General features: G+C 39.5%; 1 protein-coding gene across 4 annotated transcripts in view; it reads left to right on the top strand.

Moving 5' to 3' along the window:
• gse1b (Gse1 coiled-coil protein b) overlaps positions 1-13476 on the top strand; it is a 375321-nt gene that overhangs the window by 287525 nt on the left and 74320 nt on the right. Inside the window, exon 1 of one of the 4 annotated variants that reach the window (XM_057347522.1) lies at positions 9947-10079. The exons of the other annotated variants lie outside the window; for them this stretch is intronic. The gene's annotated coding sequence lies outside the window, so the exon portion shown is untranslated. Of the gene's footprint in view, positions 1-9946; positions 10080-13476 lie in introns of those variants that run through there. 4 annotated transcript variants of the gene reach the window in all.

The following is a 13476-nucleotide window of genomic DNA, read 5'->3' as shown; positions in this document are numbered from 1 at the left end:
TTAAGTACTTGAGAAAAAGGTCAAACTAAATTCAAGTTCATTTTTGGACATGGACAGATTTTTTTGCTTGTTTTTACCATAAACTTACTTTATTCTTACATTCTTTTTCATAAAACAAGACTTAATATCTTAGGTACTTTTCTTGTCAAGTTTTTATGTGGGTGTGTTTGAACCAGTGTGCACGGGCGTGTCTGTCTTCTGTGTTTTCACCTTTTTGTTTTTACTTGTAACTAAATGTTTTGCTTATAGTCAAGATGTTTCATGTACAGCTGCTTTGTAACAATGAAGATTGTAAAAAGTGCTTAATAAAGTTGACTTGACTAGAATGTTAAAAGAAATAGGTGATCTCTCCCAACACTCTGTTTTTATATATCTAAAGTTAAATAATGCTGGGAAAACTTTACATTTACACAACATATAAAAGTGTAACGTTAGAAAGTATGTAAACACTATTATGGTATGGTTCACCAAAAACGTACCTTAGTTTGACATGAAATGGCTACTTAATATTCCATTTGTTTCATCAAATTGCAGCGATCCATTTGCTTCTTTTTTATCTTTCGGCAGTCTTTAAAAAAAGATATTTTTCAATAGCACAAGCTATTTGTACAGCACAGAAACTTTTCCAGGTTCTAAATAGAGTAAAGATAGCGGTAAATGCTGCTGCATTCAGTCTTTCTGGCACTCGGTGAACGTGACTCGCTTGACTTTCGTGTCCGTTGACATCATATGCTGCCGAACGTAAAAAAAAAGCTTTGTTCAACGAGAGGTGAAATCAGATGTCAATCAACATAAGTGGCGTATTAAATTGGCACCCAGGATGGCCAATTGTTATTGAATATCAGGGGTGTTCAGTGCCACACACTGTACTCACCCTCAGGTTGTTCCAAACCTGTATACATTTAGTTGTTCTGCTGAACACAAAGGAAGATATTTGGAAGAATGTCAGTTACCAAGATCTCAGAATGTCAGTTACCAAATGATTTCCGACTGTCGATCGTTGTCAGATATTACAAAAGATAATATTAAAGAGTGTGTGGACTTGCAAGCACGATGTCAGACACTAGCCAGGTTTCCATTACAGATTTGCACAAAACTTAAGCGAAATTTCTAAATGTCATTTAAAAAATATTGAGGAATGACAGCGTTTTCATTACTTGTCCGTTGCTTAGCTTTCGTGGCATCAAATGCACATTCACAAATCTCGGTGGAAGCAGTAGACCACCCAGGTATTTCTTACCTACAGTTATTTGCATACTAAAGTTTAAGACGTACTATTCATGACTCATACTGATTTTCTCCAACTATTTACAGTGCCCTCCACTAACATTGGTACCCTTGATAAATATGGGCTGTCACGGTTCTGCCTTCTTGTTTCTGAACTTCTAGTTGTGTGGCAGGATCGGGACAGAGCCCTTAGGTTTTATGTGAGAAAGCCATGAGTTGTTTATGTTTTTACATCTCATGTGCTTTCTCGTGTCTTGTCATTGGCCCCCCTCTCGTTTCATGTATTGCCTCCCTGCCGTGTCTAATGTTTCCCACCTGCCCTGTGTCATTATCCCTCATTTGTCTTGCCTTTAAAATGCCCTCATGTTTCTTTGTCCTGTGCTCGTGGATTGCGTTGTGTATGTACGTGTACCTTGTGCGTCCTGTATGTACAGATGTCCTGCTCCTCACCTTGTCCGTTGGCCTGTGAGTTTTGTGTTGTACCCTGCCGTGGTTTTGTTTAAGACGTTTGGTCGAGTTCCTTAGTTTGGTTTTTGCTGTTCTCGTTTTCTTGTTTGCCTCCACGTGGGAAGTCTTTTGTTTTGTTTGTATCTTAGTTATGTTCTTGTTCTACACCCCCTCGTGGGTTTTTGTTTTGTTTATTTAAAATAAAGTCTTTTGTTTAACCCCTTCATCCCCGCTGCCTGCGCTTGGGTTCTTCAGCCACGCAATTCGTGACAATGGGCAAAAAAGGCTGTAAAAATAAATCTGCATTGTTTCTCCTTTTGATCTTTTATTAAAAAATATACAAAATTCCAACATTTCATTAAAGTAAAACAAATTGAAGTGGGGGGAATATAACATTATGAAAAATGTTTTTCTCTAATACACCCTGGTCACAATTATTGACACCCTTAGAAATTCTTATGAGTAAAATATCTTCCAAGTATATTCACATTGATATTTAGATTTTCATAGCACACCAAGGTGACTAGAAACATGTTGTCCAGTCATGAATTCTTGTTGCACAGGAGAATAAATATTAGTAACACATAGCCCAAACCCCCTTAATCATTCATCACAATGGATAAAACCAAAGAATATAGTACTGATGTGCGATATAGTTCTATTGAGCTACTCAAAATCAAAAATGGCTTTAAGGAAATAGTTAAAACAATAAAAAGCAGGGCAATGATCAAGAAGTTTTAATGGACTGGAGATGTTTAAAATCAGCTTGAAACAGGATGTGTGTCTATATTGTCTCAATGTACAGCAAAGAGAAGAATTTGAGTGGCCAAAGACTCTTCAAAGAGCACAGATGGAAAATTGCAGTAATCAGTTGAATTTTGGGGTCAGAAAGCATTTAATAAAAATAAAGGTACCTCCATCACCACAAATTGTTTGGGACACTGTTCAAGAAACAAATCTTCTTGCTCTCATGCAGAGACAAACTGCACCATATTAATCTGCCATACTGGAACTTCAACCAGGAGTGGGTTCTATGGCCATATGAAATGAAAAATAGTTTTTTTGGCAGCAATAACACAAGATATAGGTTTGGTGCACACAGGGATAAAAAATGCCCCATGTCCACAGTTAAAAATGTCACCAGATCTTTATTGTTGTGAACCTATTTTTATACAAGAGGTCCTGGACATCTTGTTCAGATACATGGCATCATGTTTTATGTCAAATACCAACAAATAAAAAATCAAAACCTGACTTGCTCTGCTAGAAATATTAAAATGGGTTGTGGTTAGATCTTCCATCAGCACACTGGTTCAAAATAAACATCAAAATATACAAAAAATGTGTCACTGAATGCAAAATCAAGATCGTGCCATAGCCATCCCAGTTCCCTGATCTGAACACTATAGAAAATGAGAACATTTGAAGGATCTTAAGAGATTCTGTATAAAGGAATGGACTCGGATGACTTGCAATATACTGTATTCTCAAAACTCATCAGATATAAAAGAAAAGACATAAAAGAAAAGTTTTTCATGCAAATGGAGGTTGCAGAAAGTTTTGAATACAAGGGTGCCAATAATTGTGACCAGGGTGTATTAGAGAAAAAAACAATTAATATTCCCCCCACTTCAAATAGTTTTACTTTCATGAAATGTTGGAATTTTGTAGATTTGTTTGTATAAAATATCAAAAGGAGAACAATGCAGATTAATTTTTACAGCCTTCGTTGCTCATATTTACCAAGGGTGCCAATATTATTGGAGGGCACTGTAGTATGAAAGTAGGTGATTTCGGATGCATGGCTTGTTTCATTTACGTGGCTAAGGGTGGTTGCTAAGGGTGCGTAGTGATACACAGAATCATTAGATGCAGCGGTCATTACTGTGCTTTATCGAGAAAAATAAACAGAACTATTGACCAATCAGAATCATTGAATGGAACTAACCATTTTATAAATAATATTAATTACTGACAGGGACCGTTTTCTGTAAATTACATATGTTTATTTAACTACGGTTGTGAATGTTTATTAAAAAATATCTAGCATTTAAAGGCGTGCAATGAAACTTGGAATAACCGAGGCTAAGAAGGATCAATTTGTTCTATCCTTCTCAGCCCGTTGAAAGGAGGACACATTTTGAGGCTGCATTTTAAGCCGTCTTCGAATTGGGAGAGCCTTACCAGCCTTCTGTCGTGCTGCTGTGATGCAATCGGTCTTGAAAATCTTGCTCTCTTGGAATTGCTGTCCATCCCCTCGAGATTTTGGCCGTGGCTGTATGGCCATAGCCCTTACAAAGAGCTCTGATGTCAACACTGCTCTTTTTTTATGTTTATTCCAAAACAATTCTGCATCAATACATATAAACAAATAGTCTGTGTGTAGTTATAATTATATTAATACATTTATACACATAACAAATCACATACAGTAAATATGTTTGTCTTTCTTTTCAGACGGACTGTTAAACAGACCGTCCTCTCTTATTTTCTACCGATGATCTCAGTGTGTACGCAAAGAGAGCTGAATGGAAATAAATCCCCAGATAGCACAGGTATGTCTGTAAGATGTCTGCTAAAGATCAGGAGTTCTGAAAAACCTAAAAACGTCTGATAAATGTCTTAGAAAAAGCAGTTTTACATATATTCTAAATCATAACCGTCTAACAGACATCTTCTAAATTGTATCACATCTGACAGGAAACGTCTCAGAGATGTATTGCATATGAACAAACAATAAAAAAATCTTGCAGATGTAAACGTAAACGTCAAATAGACGTTTCCCCCAAAACAATCTTAGACGCTAAATTAAGTTTTCCTGTAGCTCAGTGGTTAGAGCATGGTGCTGGCAACATCAATGTCATTGTTTCGATCCAAGGGATTACACATACTCAGATACAAATGTATAGTACAATGCAATGTAAGTCTGTCAAATGGTGTCTGTCAAATGGATAAATGTAAGTTAGTCATATTGTTGCTTTGACTCAGTTACGTTTAGGTCACGTGAGTGTTAAAGGAGTAGTTCACTTAAAAAAAGTTTTATTCCTACTATGGAAAGTAAACAGGGGCTTATTTTGAAGTGAACTACTCCTTTGAGTTAACTCAACATACATGTTGCACAAACATGCAGTTACATAAATCAAACTAACCGTATTAATTACAAAGCATATAGAAATTTAAGTTAAGTGAGCTGTAAAACATAAAATGATGTGTTTGGTAAAATAAACCCTGTCTGAAATAAGAATAACCTAACTGTACTCTGTTGATTTACTAATGGAGTCTTACAAAATGTAGATATATTTAAATTCACCTACTATAACTTGAAGCTCGAGTCAGCGGCGGACTGGCCATTTGGAGCACCGGGAGTTTTCCCGGTGGGCTGCTCGCAAATGTGGGCCGGCCCACTCAGTACAAAAAGTCAAAAGCCAAACTCTGATGCTTTTTTGTAACAGCCACTAGGTTGAGCTTCGGCAGCGAGGCCACCAGTTTGGAGTGAAAATGCCAACTGGACAACAGCTTCAGATACACAGAAACAGACAGAATGCCAATGGTCAAAGTGAAATAAGAGACACCTGCAGTGAATGTTGTATTGTAATTTATATGTTTTATGTGGAATCCAACCATTAAAGAGATAGATCACCCAAAAATTTACCATTTACTCATCCTCAGGTTGTTCCCAAAAATATGGGAGTCATTGGGTTTGGTTGTTTAGTTACTGACATTCCTCCAAATTTCTTTCTCTGTGTTCATCAGAACAAATACATTTATTTAGGTTTGGAACAATCTAAGGGTGAGTAAATTATGACAGAATTTTCATTTTTGGGTAAACTATCCCTTTAAGGACACATTTGAGGTAGTTTTAGCTCATTTGCAACTAGTTCCATTGTATGCAACTTTACACATTTATTATTACTATTATTAGTTTCTATTACTCCACTATATATTGTACTTTTTAATCCCCTGAAAAGCACTGCAAACGTGATGAATCTTATAGAACAGTGGTTCTCAAACTTTTAAGCCAGCGACCCCTAATGTAAGATCGATAAGAACTCACGACCCCCACTACCAAAGCATACACAAACAATAAACAAACTTACTTATTTGAAGAGGTTTACAATATTTTAGCTATATTTACTTCTACTTCTTTACTTAATTTGGGCTTACCTTTCATTGGGATGAGTGTACTTGTTTTTGGCCACTCAAAAGCTTTATCCGTGGCCTTTTGGTGTTACCGCTACTCGCAGATCATCTTCAACATCAAGACGTGATCGGTATTTGTTTTTTATATATGTAACAGCGGAAAAAGACTGCTCGCACAAATATGTAGTTCCAAATGGAAGCAGTACATCCATTGCCGCACTGTAAAAACTCTGTGTATTCGTCTGCTACTGCGATCCAAAATTCGGACAGTGTGGAACTGGAAAATAAAGTTTTTAATGTTCGATCACTGAACAGCTCCAGCAAAGCATCTTCCAGATTTGTGGGGAGATGAGTGTCATGGTTCTGCCTCAAGACCAAGAAATACATGACAAGGGAGGCAGAGCCATTGCAGAACCTCATGTTTTATGTGGAGAGAGACATTCTGGCCCTGTTGGCCTTCCATATGCTCTCTCCGGTCTCCTCTTTGTTCCTGCCCTCTTGTTTCCTCGTTAGTGCTCGTTATGATTTCATGCCCTACACCTGTTCCCCTCTTGATTTAGTTTCCTATTTAATGCCCTTGTGTCTTCTGTCTTGTGCTGGATTATTTTGCCTTGTTTGCCCGTCGTCACTCTCCCTGTCTGTATTGCTGTGTTGTCCAGTTTAGTTAGTTGTAGTTTATGTCTAGTATTGTACTTAGTCTTGTCTAGTTTAGTGTAGTTAGTCTATGTTCCTGTTTACCTCTTGTTATTACCCTTGCTGTTTTGTTGTGTTACCCCGTCGTGGGTTTTTGTTTCATGTTTTGTATTTTATAATTAAAGTCTGTTTGCTAACCCCTTACCCGCTGTCTGCACTTGGGTCCTCTTTCCATGTTTCCCCCAGCATTCCGTGACAGAATGAACCGACCAGTATAGGACCCAGCAGACAGAGGGATTGTAGCGGGAGGGGTCGAAGCCGCCGGACTCCCTTCCAGGGTCGGGGCCGTCGGGCTCCCTTCCAGGGTCGAGGCCGTCTGGTTCCCGTCCGTGGTCGAGGCCGCCAGGCTCCCTTCTGGGGTCGAGGTCGTCGGGTTCCCCTCCAGGGTCGAGATCGTCGGGTTCCCCTCCAGGGTCGAGGCCGCCGGTGTCCCGTTCCCGCCACAGATCCCCGCTGGCATCCCAGCCGGCATCCAGTCCGGTGCAGCCAGGCATCCAGTCCGGTGCAGCCGGCCATCCAGTCCTGCCAAGCCGCCAGAGGGCGCTGCCCAGTTGAGCCATGGCAGAACCTCATGTTTTATGTGGAGAGAGGCAATCTGGCCCTTTTGGCCTTCCATATGCTCGCTTCGGTCTCGTCTTTGTTCCTTCCCTCTTGTTTCCTCGTTAGTGCTCGTTATGATTTCATGCCCTACACCTGATTTGTTAACCCCTTACCCGCTGTCTGCACTTGGGTCCTCTGTCCATGTTTCCCCAGCGTTCCGTGACAATGAGTCCTTGATTCAGAAAATGGTTGTCGTATCCAGTCATACAGTTCTAGTTGCATCTTTTTTGGGAAGTACGTCTTGAATTGTTCCAAAAGGCTGTGGAGATGACTAGTGATGTGTTCTTTCAGGCTGCTGCGACTCAGTCCACTCTCCTCCAGATGCTCCTCAAGCTTAGGAAACATCTCCACATTACCTTGTTCAACTCGCTCTGCCCATCTTTCCAGCTTTTTCATAAATGTGGCAACTTTGTCATTCATTGTCAGAATATTTGTGTTTGGGCCTTGTAATGATAGATTAAGCATTTTGAGCTTTTTGAAAACATGCCAAATACGCAAATTTTGACAACCAAGCTGGATCTGTCAGGCAGTGGCCGAATTCCAATTTCAAGTCTTTCAAAATTGAGTGCACTTCTTCGCGCAGTTCAAAAAGACGACCGAGTGCCTTGAACTGCCTTCTCTCGTTATATCCACCGGACTTCGGTGTGAAACAGCAATGCTTCATGCTGTGAGCCCATCTCGTTGCAAAGTGTGGCTAGTAGTCTGCTGTTTACTGGATGAGATTTAATGTGATTTACGATTTTAATTGCACATTTCAAAACATTGTTAAGTTCTGAATCAAGTGTTTTGCTAGCAAGAGACTCGCGGTGTATGATGCAGTGTGTAAACTTCACGTGAGGAGCCACTTCTAAAACCTTTGCCTTGAGTCCCTTGTTTTTGCACCAGCACCATCAGTACATACACCAACACAATTATCCTATGAAAGTCCCATCTCTTTTATTTTGGTGTCCAGTTTGGTGAACATGTCGCTGCCTGTACAAGTCCCCTCGAGTGCGGAGCAGAAGAGCACATCCTCATATAGTTTTTTGTCAAATGTGTATCTGATGAACGCCAGCAACTGAGCAGAATTAGACACATCAGCAGATTCATCAAACTGTAGCGAATATTTATTTCCGATTATTCTTTCAATCAATTGACTCTTAATGTCATTTGCGATATCATGTACACGGCGAGCGACTGTGTCATCGACAATGGAACAGTCATAAGCTCATTTGCTATTTTCTCACCATTCATGGCCCGACACATGGCCACAGCAGCGAGCTTTATCAGGGTTTCCCCAATTGTGTGGCTTTTTGGTCTGCGTGATTAAGTACGCCACCTTATATGACGCTGCCAGAGCATTAGAATTAATTTTGGCTTGTTGTGCCATCATGTCTTTTTGACCCTGTAATTCCTTTTCTTTTCAGCGAAAAAAAGTCTATAGGCTTTTCAATAAAAGAAGGATGTTTTGTCTCCAAATGTCTTTGCATTTTGCTTGGCTTCATACTTTCATGGGCAAGCACTTCTGAACAGATTACACATTGAGAATAATCTACGTTTCTGACAGTAGAGCAAGTGAATCCATACTTTATGAATTCTTCTTGATATTTCCTACGTTTCTTACTTTGGCCTGACGGGGTCTTGCTCTTGTGCTTAGTCGAAGTACCCAGTTCTGATGACTCAGGCAATGTGTACACAATTTCCTCAACATTTTTAGATTTGCGAATTACAAATTTATCCATCTTTGCAGTTGCGGATTTCACGTGCAGGTGTGCGCTGTAGTGATAACTAGCGGCGAGCCAGTCGCTGCACAAAGATGTCATATCTTCGAGTCGTGAAAATTTATTTTACATTATTTTTAAAGCAGTCTAATCAGTAATATCTTAAAAAATCTGAAAATATTGATTTGTGTATTTACTTGTAATATTGATTTTTTATTATATTCACAAAAAATGACTTGAGTCCAACTCTGTTTAACTTGTATATACAGTAAATGAGTTAGCCGTGTTACTGGAACAACCTGCAACAGCCGGTCTCACGTTAAACAACTCCGAGGTGAAATGTCTTGTATGCTGATGATCTGGTGCTGCTGTCAGATACCGCCAAAGGTCTACAGCAACACCTACATCTGCTGGAGAAATACTGTCAAAACTGGGCTAACAATACTAAACATCAGCGCGTCAGGAGGTTTTGGTCTGGCAGTGAATGCAATGAAAGAGAAAGCTAGATGAGTGTTTTACGCCATCAAAGGCAAATTCACCCAAACAGATATTCCAGTTACAGTTTGGTGTATAATCTATGATATTGTTAAACACTTTCACAAAATGTCAAAGCTCATGCCAGAGTTTGATAGGTGTTCAGAAACAGAGCAAATGCAGATGTTACTGGGAGAGAAGAGACATGTCAGCTGCTGCTACATTGATGTATCAGCTGCACACATAACTGTATACTTTATTTTATGTTTCATTCTATATTGGATCTCTTCCTTAGCACCTTATTTTAATTTTACTCTAATGATTGTACTTATTGTATGTCTTTTATTAAATGTCTTTTATCTTTTGCCTCAAAATTTAAAAAGTTGAAAAGAGAGAGAGAGAGAGAGAGAGAGAGAGAGAGAGAGAGAGAGATTTAAAATGCCGAATCCTCAATGTAGAGCAGGTGCTTAGTCGCCACTCCTCCTCACGATGCAGTGAAATCTAGTTTATGAATATTATTATAGCTACTCTGACGTGCTCCGCACCAGTCGCGCACCCTACTTAATATACAAGCAAAACCCTCACCGTAGTAGGATTGGTTGCTTTGCTCACCGGAGGCGGGAAGCTTCTCGAACAGAGTCCGCCCACCTAAGACAGGAAGCTCCTCCTCTCACCGGCTCCGCTCGGCTTGCAGTCGACGAGCGTGTCAACAATGTACCGCCGAGCGCAGTGATACAATGGATAAACGCGTCTACCTTCGATTTATTAGACGAAAATAGGATTGTACTATCTTTACAGGTGAGAAAACGAACGTTTATTTAATACAGAGCTTTAAATGGTGATAGTGGAGTGGAGACAGAGAGAGAGAGAGAGAGAGAGAGAGAGACGTCGCAGTACAGAGCGAGCGCGTGTGCGTGTATTGTGTGTGAATTGAGGCTTTGTCGGTTTGCTTTAGTTACGGGTTTAAATAAAAAATAAACATTTCATCTTCTCAGGGGTAGGAGTATGGTCTGGTGAGCTTTATGCCCCTCTTAATATGACCATATGTACTAAAGCAGCGATTATTATAGACATAATCAGGACCATGGTTCAATACCCTAGTGAGCTCCCTAAGTAGGCAGCAGCATTTGGGGCGGTCAGAGTGATGATGCTTCTGATAAGGCCAAAGGTTTTGCTGTCTGAGGTGGGAGATCACATGGGGGAGTTAGAGACACATGTTTTCCATTATCATAACATTAACGAGCTTATTAAGTTTCATAATTCACAGGCGATGTGGTGCCCTATGAAGGGATAGCAGTTTTGTGATATTATGGCAAGAACTGATAAGAGGGTTTTAGACAGATCTGTATAAAAACAATGTGTTATTCCTTAGGTAAAATGTTTAAACAGTGAAGACATTATTGAACTTGAATTTTCTAATATAAACACAACATATGTAACATTATACAGGGGTGTGTGTGTGCGTGCGTGTATATTTGTGTGTGTGTTTTGTACACTATCATATGCAGTGCTGCCATTCCTATGACACATGTAAATGAACATCATGATGGTTTTAATGTGATGCTTCATTTCCCTGGTTTCTTTTTCTTTTGTAGTGCTTTTTTGTATTTCTAAAAGGCTTGTAAAATGTTTTAGCAATACATGGTTGTATTTATCCATTCCTTCTAAATGTTTGTTCTGATGCGTGGCGGACAAATGCTGCGTGTTGTGGTAATGCCGCTTTTCAACTGGTGAACGTGGTGACAGTTTGTCTGCGGTATAAATCAGCTGTGGATCTTGTAAAAGTAATTATGCCTGCCGCTGTAATCTCTGGTGTTTACATTCAGTGCCTAAAGAAAAGGCTGACCCAGTTTTGCATGTCCTCGTCACAACCAAATCCTTGAAAAGCCTTCCATTATTGTGGGCTCTATCACACCCCTGCGTTTGCATGCATTTCCATAGCCCAAAGCCGGAGGAGGCACGGCACATTTGCCTTCTCTAAACCTACATTTGACTACTTATGAAAGTTGTGACTTGACTCTGATGACTGCGTGAGAAGGCATACAACAAACAGCGCTTCTGCTCGGTACGGTAGACTCTCGTGAGCACTCTTAGTACTGTCAAGTTTTTGGCAAGGTATATTTCCTCCCATTTACAACAGATTTTCTCTAATATTTGGAATTAACCTTCTTATTGGCTGTCTGCACGGGGCCCTCGCACTTGTCGGTGAGCGCTCATGTGGAGAGAGATCAACAGGAAGTGGCTGAGCAGCTGTGTCAACATGTAAAGCACCTGTCTGTTGTGGGCCGTTACTGAGAGCCAACCCCCACTGAAGAGCTCACAGACACCCCCTCCCACAGCCCTCTTGAACCCTCGTCTCCTCCCTCACCCACTCTCACTCCTCTGTTCATGGAGCGCTTGGCCTTTATCAGTATGGACCCAAAAGAGGTCTGTCACTTCTGTCTTGTTATCTCTGAGCACCTAAGCCCTTGTATATCTGTGCATGTAGCATGTCTTGGTTTAGGAAGCTTCTTTAAAACTAATCTACCAATCAACAAGCTACTAATGCGGTTAAGAGACTACATTGAAGTTGTTTAAGTGGGCAATTTAATATAATAAGCTTTTTTTTTTAAAAAACATCTGTTAGTCACTAAACATTACCATCAGTTAACTAAAAAAAGCAAATGAGTCATCTGCAATGGAAACGCTGTTATGTCTGTTTCACACCTCAATCTTGCTGGCTTTTGCTGACCGCAAGGCACTTTCAGCATACTTCTGGCAGACTTCCGCTTGTCTTTACGTCTTTTGCTTTTGATATTGATCTCTACGTTAAGTGAATAGATTAGATCAGCATGTTTTGCTATTACACATCCAACCATCAGCTGTTATGTACAGCTTTTACTCTGTATATAAGCCCCTACTCATCACACATGCTTCTCTGTTGTGTCATGCTAATGTAAGGTAGCGCCCTCTGGGGATGGCTGTGTCTGACTACAACAGTGGTTCCTTAAATTGTGGGGCATGGCCGCTGGGGGAGTGCACAGGTACTGCTGTGACAACACAGTCAGACAAAGCACTCAAATTTTGTTTGAACTGTACTTCATACATAGTTGCATATTGCATTGCACATTGCAAGAAATCACATATAATCTTTCCCTCAGTTTTATGCGGCAAAGTTCAGCATATGACATCAAAGTTACGTCCCTGCTGAAAAAAACAATACCATTTAAGAAGTTATAATGGTTTCAATGGCTTTTAAAGGGATTTGAATTGGTTTTAATGGAAACTGTAATAGTTCTACTGGTATGTGATAGATTCTGTTGGTGGGATGTTAAATGGAATGTAATGATGCCCAAAACACACTACAAAAAGGAATTTTGTAATGGTTTTAATTAGGGATGTTAGTGATTAATCGACGATCGATTAATTGTCGATAACAGTTTACTCGAAATGTTGATCGAGTTCAAAGTCATGCACGTGCGTGTGGCTTATGCGCATAACAGCAGACTCATGGAAAAACGCAATGGCTATCCACTTATTACATTACTTGGCTACCGACACACCTTAGTTTTGCATTTTTCTTTTATAGAAATAAAAAGTTCATTTGAGCAATGGACGCAAGAGTTTGCGAGGCGCACGTCTGTCAGCGGGAGCTGCAGTTGTGAGGTGCGATGATTGAGGCGGAGGAGAGCTTTTATTAATAAAAGTTTTATTTCTTTGTTTAATGTATGTAGCGTTGTCCTTGTTTTATTGTTGCATTTTTATTTAAAATAATAATAAACCACAAACTGAGTTGAAGTAATGGGAAATCCGAAGATCTTTGAATTTATTTACGTTACAAAACAGGTACAATGTTATCAGTCTTATTCGTTTTGTTAATAAACATTCTGTTTTTATATAAGCAAGTTTGTCAGTGTACTATTTTTATGTTGTTTAATTAAAAGTAAATAATGAATGAATAACTATGGTATCAAAAGAAAATGTTGTTTTTCCTTTGGATACCATCCGCCTTTGTTAGTAAAAGTTTACCATAGGTGCGTTTGTAATGATACTAGGCTATTTTATGATTGTTGAGTTTTTCTTTAAGAATAATAATGAAGAAACACTTTAAGCATTTGTTTTAGTCAAAGAAAAAAGATCTAAAGCTGCAGATCAAAATAAGCGCTATAGATGCAAATGCAATATATTTTATTTTTTAATGAGTGTTATCGGTAAC

This window comes from Triplophysa rosa, linkage group LG12, assembly GCF_024868665.1.
Source record: "Triplophysa rosa linkage group LG12, Trosa_1v2, whole genome shotgun sequence".
Classification (NCBI taxonomy): domain Eukaryota; kingdom Metazoa; phylum Chordata; class Actinopteri; order Cypriniformes; family Nemacheilidae; genus Triplophysa; species Triplophysa rosa.
Note: the sequence above shows the minus strand (reverse complement) of the source record. Positions and strands in the feature narration are given on the sequence as shown.